We start from the raw sequence: 9,213 nt of genomic DNA, 5'->3' as shown, positions 1-9,213 counted from the left end.
GGGAGGTGTACAACATCAGGATTCTGAGAATGAACTCAAGCAGACAGATCCTTTAACTCGTCTGTCAGCCCATGCAGGGTGGTGAGGCTGAAGCCTGGAATGGCTCCCCTCTGGGTCACCCTGGCTCCCTCTTCCACTCAGCTCAGCACACACTTAAGATCTTGTCATTTCACTGAGGTTTTGGAATGATTTTTATTACCCCCTAGCTTCTGGAGAGTATTAGGTTTGTTTTGAGCCTCCCTTCTGGTCCACTTATTTTGTGACCTGTCCCTGTCCTGGTCCTGGGGCTGCAGTGCAAGTGGAGAATGGAACAATGACCTCTTCACCTTTGTGAAGACTGGCTTTTCACACTGCTACAGAGCTGTCAGCAGCCCGGCTGGGGGGAAGGGGGGGCAGGGCAGCACGTGTCAGTCTTCATCTGAGTCACTGAGGCCCAGGTACTGGCAGACAGCATCATGGTGAGGCTCTATCAGCTGATTCTCTCTCTGCAGCTGCACCAGAGCCTGGCTCCCTTCTCTGTCCATGTCGAGCAGGTGGCCCACTCTTCCAGCCTGAGGACCCAGCATCACCATCACTCGGTTGCCTTGGACCTTGGGGATCAGAGTCTCCAGCATGTCTTCCCTCAAGTCTTCTAGGACCAGGCCTTCATCTGTTCGACACACACAGGTATCTGGGCCAAGGGCATCTTCAATTGTCATCTTGGTGTTATAATACTGGCCACCTTTATGCAGCTTGTCCACAAAGCACATGTGTAAGTGTCTGTGCAACCAGTGCTGGCTCCTGGGACCTGCCTTCTCATTCATGGCTGCATTCTCCCCCTGTGGGTTGGGAAGGTGTTTCTGCTTCCTCTGTGAGTCCTCCTGCCAGTTGGGGAGGTCCTGATCCCAGAAGGCCTTCTGTGATGAGAGTGTTCCATTCCCTTGTGCTGAGGAAGTTTTATGCAACTGGCTGAGATGAAGGAGTTCTTGTCAAACTCTTGCTGGGAGACAGGCTGCAAGCAGTACCAACAGTCACCTTTCGGCTCCCCATGGCCAGGCAAACCATGGCCCGAACTTGTCAGGATCGAGGCATTCTACCCTCCCAAAGAGGCCTTAGTGAGAGCCAGAAAGGACCACCACAGCTCCCCCCGGCACCAGTCCTTGAGGCTGATCTTCTTTATTCTTCTCTTGATCCTCATCTGGCCTTGGCATGCAGTGGGGGCCAGTGGTGGCCAGGGCCCGGACTTCAGTCAGGTTGGCACCCAGCCCCAACCCCTTTGGCCTCAGTGAGTTAACACGGGGCTTCACCACTTGATTGAAGTTGCGGCCAATGCCCTCGCCAGGTTTCCAGCCCAAGTCTCATAGCCAGCCCATAGCCCTCTACAGGGACTGCCTCCTAATCAGCTTCCTCCTGCATTGTCTCAGCCTGGGGTTCGCTATCTGCCCTCTCCCGGTTAGGGATACATCCTTTCTGGATCCTGGGGTTAGCATGTGTGGGGTCAACACCTGATTTCTCTCTCCTCCAGGGATATCTTAGCGTCCTCAGTGAACTCCTTCACAGCCTGGGACAGTCCCCCATCCACCAAGGTCTCAGTATTTGTGGATGGCCCAGAAGCTGGGGTCGGTGGCTGCCTGCCATGGCCATTCTGGATCAAAGGGGTGAGGAGTTCCTTGCGGGTTTCTGAGGGCTTCACACTCTGTAGCTCACTCCCTTCCATGGTCTTCAAGAAATCCTTCTCCTCTGTAGCCCTACCCATGTCATCTCCCATATCTGACAGCTCCCTCGGGTCTGATGTGCGACTGAAGCTGAATGAAATTGGGGCAGCAGAGGCTCTGGCGGCTGCAAAGTACCCTCTTCAGTGTCTGCCATCTTGCCCTTCTTCCCAGGGGACTCTTAACACCTTAAGTATCTTAACATTTTACTTATTTATATCTCAGTGTAGCTGCAAAAAAATATGACTCCTATGATGCAATGTTATTTTCACTAAGGTTCTTTCCAAGTAGACTTAATGCATACTTGACAGAATTAAGGAAATGTGATTCTCCCTTATTCTCTTTTAGGAAATGAAGAAAATGGGTTCTCAAATTAATCTCATTTGCAAAAATATACCATTGAGTACCTTTACAATTCTATTGAACTAGGCCTACTTTTTCATTTTTATCTTTAGATGAAATAATTTTTAAAATATTTTTATATGTTATTCCTCACTAATTTTTTAAAAAAGGATTTACTGTCAGGGGTGATGTAGGTCAAAGGGCACAAATTTCCAGTTATAAGAAGAACAGGTTCTGAGAATCTAATGTATAGCATGGTGACTACTGTTAATAATATAGTATTGTATACCTGAAGTAAGCTTATTTTAAGCATCAAGCTGTTTAAGAAATTCTGAGATTTTCTTATTTGTTTTCTGAGCCAGGTTTTCAAATATTCTTGAATAGGTAGTTGTAACTGGCTTTCTTATTATACATAGCTCATGCCACTATGTCAAGTTTTTATTCTTGGTGATAATCGTCTCCATAGCATTAAAATGGCATGAATAAGAATTAGAGCTGCAAATTCAGAGATACAAATGCTATGAATGGTATATGTTCTAAGAATCTTAGATTGGGTTGAACTACGCATCTTTGAAAACTAAAAATTATCATCAATATACTCATATATGAATAATATTATCAAAAAATTGCTTTCACCTGTTTTATCATGCAACGGGTCTGTTTCACAGAAATAACAGCATATATCATTGTGTTTTTATGCACATTTGATCTGAGAATTTAATCTCAATAGAAATAGGTCCCATATAGAAATCTTCCTAAAATTTATCTCTAATATCCATTTAATTGACATTAACAATTATTAAGCAGATAAGACCCAGCATTGGTAAAACAGAATAAAAAGCTAAACAACAACAATTTTTAAAAAGCCTTATCCTAAATTCCAGTGCAAATTAAGTAAATGGAGAGACTCTGATGGAGGCTCAACCTCACAGACTCCAACAGAAATGCTCTTTGGATTACACTATTCTTCTCCTGATATAAAAATAAATCAGATAGGAATTCTATGTTCAATCCTATTCTGCTAAATTATTATTTCTGCTTTTTCTTAGGCTGTATCATCTACCGCTCATGATTTAGATTTATCAGGGCATGTATTTCAAATTGACGGTATAAACCTAAGAGAATTTATTTATGTGTATCTGGACACACACATCAGATAATCCACCCTGTCCATCACAAGAAGTCTCAGTGTCCAGGTGTGAACTAAAGGGACAAAGAAAGTCAGTTGTTTAACGGGAAGTGTGGTAAATTATTCCAATCCATTTTCACCCCTACTCTCTGGTTCGTATTCAAGCAGAAGGGAAAAATCGTTAGTAAAAATGAAACAGTTGTTTACTATGAGGTATAGGCAATGCTACTATATGATCTTTACCTTAGCATGTATAAAGAGGCAGGAGCCCTTGTTTGCCACAGTGAAATAAATGTTTGTTAATTTTTGAACTGGAGAGAGTATGAGCAGGGAAGCGACAGAGAGAGAGTAACAGAGGATCCGAAGCAGGCTCTGCACTAACAGCAGAGAGCCTGATATGGGCCTCAAACTCACAAACCATGAAATCATGACCCAAGCTGGTCAGACACTTAACTGACTAAGCCATCCAGGCACCCCTGCCACAGTGAAATAAACAGTGAGAGAGAGCTCAGCCATGACAATAGATCTACTCAGTCATCTGCTCTAACAGCACGGATTTGCAGCAGCACTTGCCATTCCTAAGGGACCAGTGGTGACCACAAATCAGAGAAAAGGTACCTTCAGCAGAAGAGCATTCCCAAAAAAGAGCTCACAGGCCCTTCGGAAACTGGATATAATAAGGAAATACATGTGAACCTTCTCTGAGAACTTCCACAAATATTTATTATAATGAGCACAGGAAATGCAGTTGTTAGTCCACTATATTAATAAACTGTCCCTATTTATATCTATAATCCAATATGGCCTGGTAACATTGAACCTCACCTGTTAGTATTTATGTACATGCCCCATTCCATATTAACAGGCTTCTTGACTCCTCATATGAACTTTAAGAGACATGTATTAATTAGGTCAAATTTAGATTCCATGAAAAACTCCCAAAACTACCACTCAGTGAGTGGTAGAACTAATATTATAAACAAGTATTTTTCCCTTTCAGAATCTATTTCTTCTACACTGCAGATTATAAGCTAACTAGCTAACTTAAGATCAATAGTTGCCCTTTTGGAAACATCCTAAGAAGTTCTCTCATCTAACCACATTTTATTTTGTGTAAAAAATTACTTAATATAAGCAAGCCTGTTCTCACCATTTTATGTTCCATATTATTTTCCAGTGTGACAACATGAGAAAAATATATTAAAGTCAAAATGGTTAGAGGGGTGCCTGGGTGGCTCGGTCAGTTAAGCATCTGGCTCAATTTCAGCTCAGGTTAAGATCTCATGATTTGTGAGTTCAAGCCCTGTGTCTGGCTCCATGCTGAGAGTGCAGAACCCACTCAGGGTCTCTTCCCCCTCTTTCTGCCCCTCCCTTGCTCACATGTGCTTTCTGTCTCAAAATAAATAAATAGATTTTAAACACAAGACAAAATGATTAGAATGGAAAAAATAAATTGGTCATTATTTTCAAATGATAGAAATATCTACATAGCATAGATTTTGAAATTTCATAAAATGAATTAAACAAGTACTAAATAGAGATCAGTATACAAAGTTCAATTGCACTTGCATGTGTACCAGCAAAGATTAAAATTCTTTAAAAAACTGGGGCGCCCAGGTGGCTTAGTCGGTTAAGCATCCGACTTTCACTCAGGTCATGATCTCGCAATTCGTGGGCTCGAGCCCCGTGTCAGGCTCTGTGCTGACTGCCAGCTCAGAGCCTGGAGCCTCTTTCAGAGTCTGTGACTCCCTCTCTCTCTGACCCTCCCCTGTTCATGTTGTCTCTCTCTCTCTCTCTCCTAGAAATAAATAAAAAAAACATTAAAAAAAATTTAAAATTCTTTAAAAAACACTTGATACTGTTTTTAAAAACAAAATTAAAAAGAAAAAGGTGGGGGATGCCTGGGTGGCTCAGTTGGTTAAGTGTCCAATGTCAGCTCAGGTCATGATCTCACCGCTGGTGGGTTTGAGCCCCATGGTGAGCTCTATGTTGACAGCTCAGAGCCTGAAGCCTGTCACATTCTGTGTCTCCACCTCTCTCTGCCCCTCTCTTGCTCACTGTCTCTCTGTCTTTGTCTCTCTTAAAAATAAATAAACATTAAAATTTAAAAATTTTTTGATATTTTAAAATAAGAAAAATCCTTAACAAAATGCAGGAAAAAAAGGATGTGTAACATCTTTTTTATGTGTAACAGCCAGAAAATCATCCACCATTATTGCAAATCAATAAAGAAGAGCTAAATTAGTAGAGACTTATCTCATGGGCTTGAGTAGGAAGACTTCATAACATATTAAGGTGTCAAGTCTTCCCAAATGGTTATACGTGTTCATTGGAACTTCAATCAGAATCTTAATGGGATTCTAATAATATTTGAACAGTTTCCTCTAATGTGTATATGGAAGAACAAAGTAGCATTCCTAAAGAATAGGAGATTTATTGCCTTACTATACGGGAAGATGCTTATAAATGACATAAGATGTATGGTGTAGGTATAGAGTAGACTCATTGATGAACAGAATAGAACAGGCTAGGTAAGGGAATCATACATATATAAAGCTTGGGTAGCTGACAAAGGTATGACGGCAAATCAGAGAAAATGTGCCAGAAAGAAATACTTTTTCACATGAACAAAATAAAAGCTGGATTCTTAACTCCCACTATAAAATAAAAAATAATTAAAGATGAGAAAGATAATCAACTCCACATAGCTTTTCACAATTCTTTTTTTGTTTTGTTTTGTTTTATTTATTTCTGAGAGAGAGAGAGAGACAGCATGAGCAGGGAGGGTCAGATAGAAAGGGAGATACAGAATCTGAAGCAGGCTCCAGGCTCTGAGCTAACCGTCAGCACCGAACCCAACACGGGGCTCAAACCCACGGAACTGTGTGATCATGATGGACGCTTAACTGACTGAACCACCCAGACGCCCCAGGTTTTCACAATTCTTAATCTAACTTGAAATTTTAAACATATAACTACCTTTCTAATCTGAGCTTAAGAAAAGATTTCCTAAATAAGACACCATAAAAATACTTCATCAATTTATTTCTATGAAGGTAAAGAAGTTCTCTTTATCTGTGGATATCTTTAAGGAGTTCAAATACTAAGCTACATACTTGAATTATGTGCAATATGTATTACTGACAAAATAGTTTTCAGAATATTGAGTTTTAAGCCAGTAAGAAAAAAACAATCCAAGAGACAGGAAAAGTAATGAGACAATACATGAACAGTAAATATAAGAAATTGTTATCAAAGTAAGTAATGAAAATATAAATCAATACTAAAATGACGCATCATTTAATACTCTTTAAATCTGCAAAAATTAAGCAGTTGGACAATTTGAAATACATGGTATAGATCAATTCAGCAATAGACTCCCTTACACATTTCTAGGGCAATTTCAACTTTGTTCAAAAGACAATCAGTTTGACATTATCTTGTAAAGTTTAACACTCACATGCTATGACAGATTATTTAGTGGCCTCAAATTCTTCCCTTTCCTATGTACACCTCTTACCCAAAACCATGTGACTTTGCTGCCTCTTTTATTAAGAGCTGGAATGAATATAAATATCAGTAAAGACAATAGTATAGTTGGATTTTATAGGACCCTAAATAGCCAAAGCAGTCTGGAAAAAGAAAACAAGTCTGGAAGTATCATAATTCCAGACTTCAAGCTGCAGTACAAAGCTATAGTCATTAAGATAGTATGGTACTGGCACAAAAACACATAGATGAATGGAACAGAATAGAAAATCCAGAGATGGATGCACAATTATATGGTCAACTCATCTTCAACAAAGAAGGAAAAAATACCAAATGGAAAAAAGTCTCTTCAACAAATGGTGTTGGGACAATTGGACAGCAACATGTAGAAGAGTGAAAGTGGACCACTTTCTTATACCATACACAAAATAAATTCAAGTTGGATGAAAGGTCTAAATGTAAGACAAGAAACCATCAAAATCCTAGAGGAGAACACAGTTAGTAACCTCTTTGACCTTGGCCATAGCAAGTTCTTACTAGACATACTGCCAGGGGCAAGGGAAACAAAAGCAAAATGAACCGTTGGGATTTCATCAAGATAAAATCTGCATAGAGAAGGAAACAATCAACAAAACTAAAGGCAAGCTTTAGATTGGGAAACGATAGTTGCAAAAGACATATCTGATAAAGGGTTAGTATCCAAAATCTATAAAGAGCTTGTCAAACTCAACACCTCCCCCCCCACAAAAAATAACACAGTTAAGAAATGGACAGGAGACATGCATAGACATTTTCCAAAGAAGACAAATAGCTAACAGACACATGAAAAGATGTTCAACATCACTCATCATCAGGTAAATACAAACCCAAACTACAATGAGATAACATCTCACACCTGTCAGAATGGCTAAAATCAACAGTACAGGAAATAACAGATGTTGGAGGTGAAATAAAGAAAGGGGAACCCTCTTACATTGTTGGTGGGAATGCAAACTGTTACAGCCATTCTGCAAAACAGTATGGGGCTTCCTCAAAAAATTAAAAATAGGGGTGCCTGGGTGGCTCAGTTGGTTGAGCATCCCACCTTGGCTCAGGTCATGATCTCATGGTTCGTGAGTTAGAACTCCACATTGGGCTTGCTGCTGTCAGCACAGAGCCCACTTAGGATCCTCTGTCCTTTTCTCTCCCTACGCTTCCCCTGCTTATGCTCTCTCAAAATATAAATAAAACATTAAAAAATTATTTAAAAACATTTTTTTAAAAATAGAACTATCCTACAATCCAGCAATTGCACTACTAGGTATTTAGCCAAAGGATACAAAAATACTGATTCAAAAGGATACATGCATCCTGATGTTTATGGCAGTATTATCAACCATAGCCAAATTATGGAAAGAGTCCACTGAATGATGAATGGATATAGAATATGTAGTATATATACATACATTGGAATATTAACCACCAAAAGGAATGAAACCTTGCCATTAGCAATCATGTGGATAGAGCTAAAGTGTATTGTGCTAATGAAATAAGAAAGACAAATAGGATATGTTTTCAATCATATGTGGAATTTAAGAAACAGAAGAACATAGGGGAAAGGAAAAAAAAAAGCAAGGGAGGCAAACCATAAAAGAGAATCTTAACTATAGAGAACAAACTCAGAATTGCTGGAGGGGAAGTAGATAGAGATTTGGGTTAAATGGTGATGGGCATTAAGGAGGTCACTTATTGTGATGAGCACTGGGTGTTATATGTAAGTGGCGAATCATTAAATTCTATTCCTGAAACTAATATTACACAATATGTTAACTAGAATTTAAATAAAAACTTGAAAGATTAGAAAAAATACAGAAAACATTCAGTGGTTGAAGTTAAAAACCATTGCTTGTCTCTGTAAAAAATAAATGTGCTTTTTACGTGATTGTTTCACTGACAGTTTAAGTGAGTGAGTGGATTTTTTCATATATTGTGCTGTAATCTACTCAAAGTTAAATCTGCATTGACAGCTTTCCCTTTTGATTCAACTTAGCAAGTCACATTCAAATTCTTAACATTATTTATTTATATGCTATATTATACTAACCTTGCTCTTCTTTTCTGAGAGCAAATGTTTGAATTTAGTCAGACTCCCCAAACCTTCAGAAGGATTTGTAGTCTATGTTAGCTTCTTTATATCTATTCCAAAGAAGGAAATTAGTACGTTAGGGTTAAATCAGAAATGTATTTTAAAAAGTATTTAAAGATTGTAGGGTATCTACTTTTAACTTTTTGAGGTACCTCCATACTATTTTTCAGAGTGGCTGCACCAGTTTGCATTCCCACCAACAGTGTAAGAGGGTGCCCTTCTCTCTGCATCCTCACCAACATCTGTTTTTTCCTGTATTGTTGATTTTAGACATTCTGATAGGTATGACATGATATCTCATTGTAGTTTTGATTTGTATCTTTCTGATGATGAGTAATGTTGAATATCTTTTCATGTGTCTGTTGACCGTCTGTATGTCTTCCTTGAAAAAATGTCTATTCATGAATCTTGTCCATTTCTTAACTGTGTTATTTGTT

At 39.1% G+C, this 9,213-nt stretch overlaps 1 pseudogene; it reads right to left on the bottom strand.

Annotated features, from left to right (window-relative positions):
• Positions 1 to 407: 407 nt before the first annotated feature.
• LOC120219729 lies at positions 408 to 1,848 on the bottom strand (annotated as a pseudogene).
• Positions 1,849 to 9,213: the final 7,365 nt, after the last annotated feature.

This window comes from Hyaena hyaena, unplaced genomic scaffold (genome assembly GCF_003009895.1).
Source record: "Hyaena hyaena isolate Hyena2069 unplaced genomic scaffold, ASM300989v1 scaffold_644, whole genome shotgun sequence".
Lineage (NCBI taxonomy): Eukaryota > Metazoa > Chordata > Mammalia > Carnivora > Hyaenidae > Hyaena > Hyaena hyaena.
This window is presented reverse-complemented; position numbering and strand designations above follow the sequence as displayed.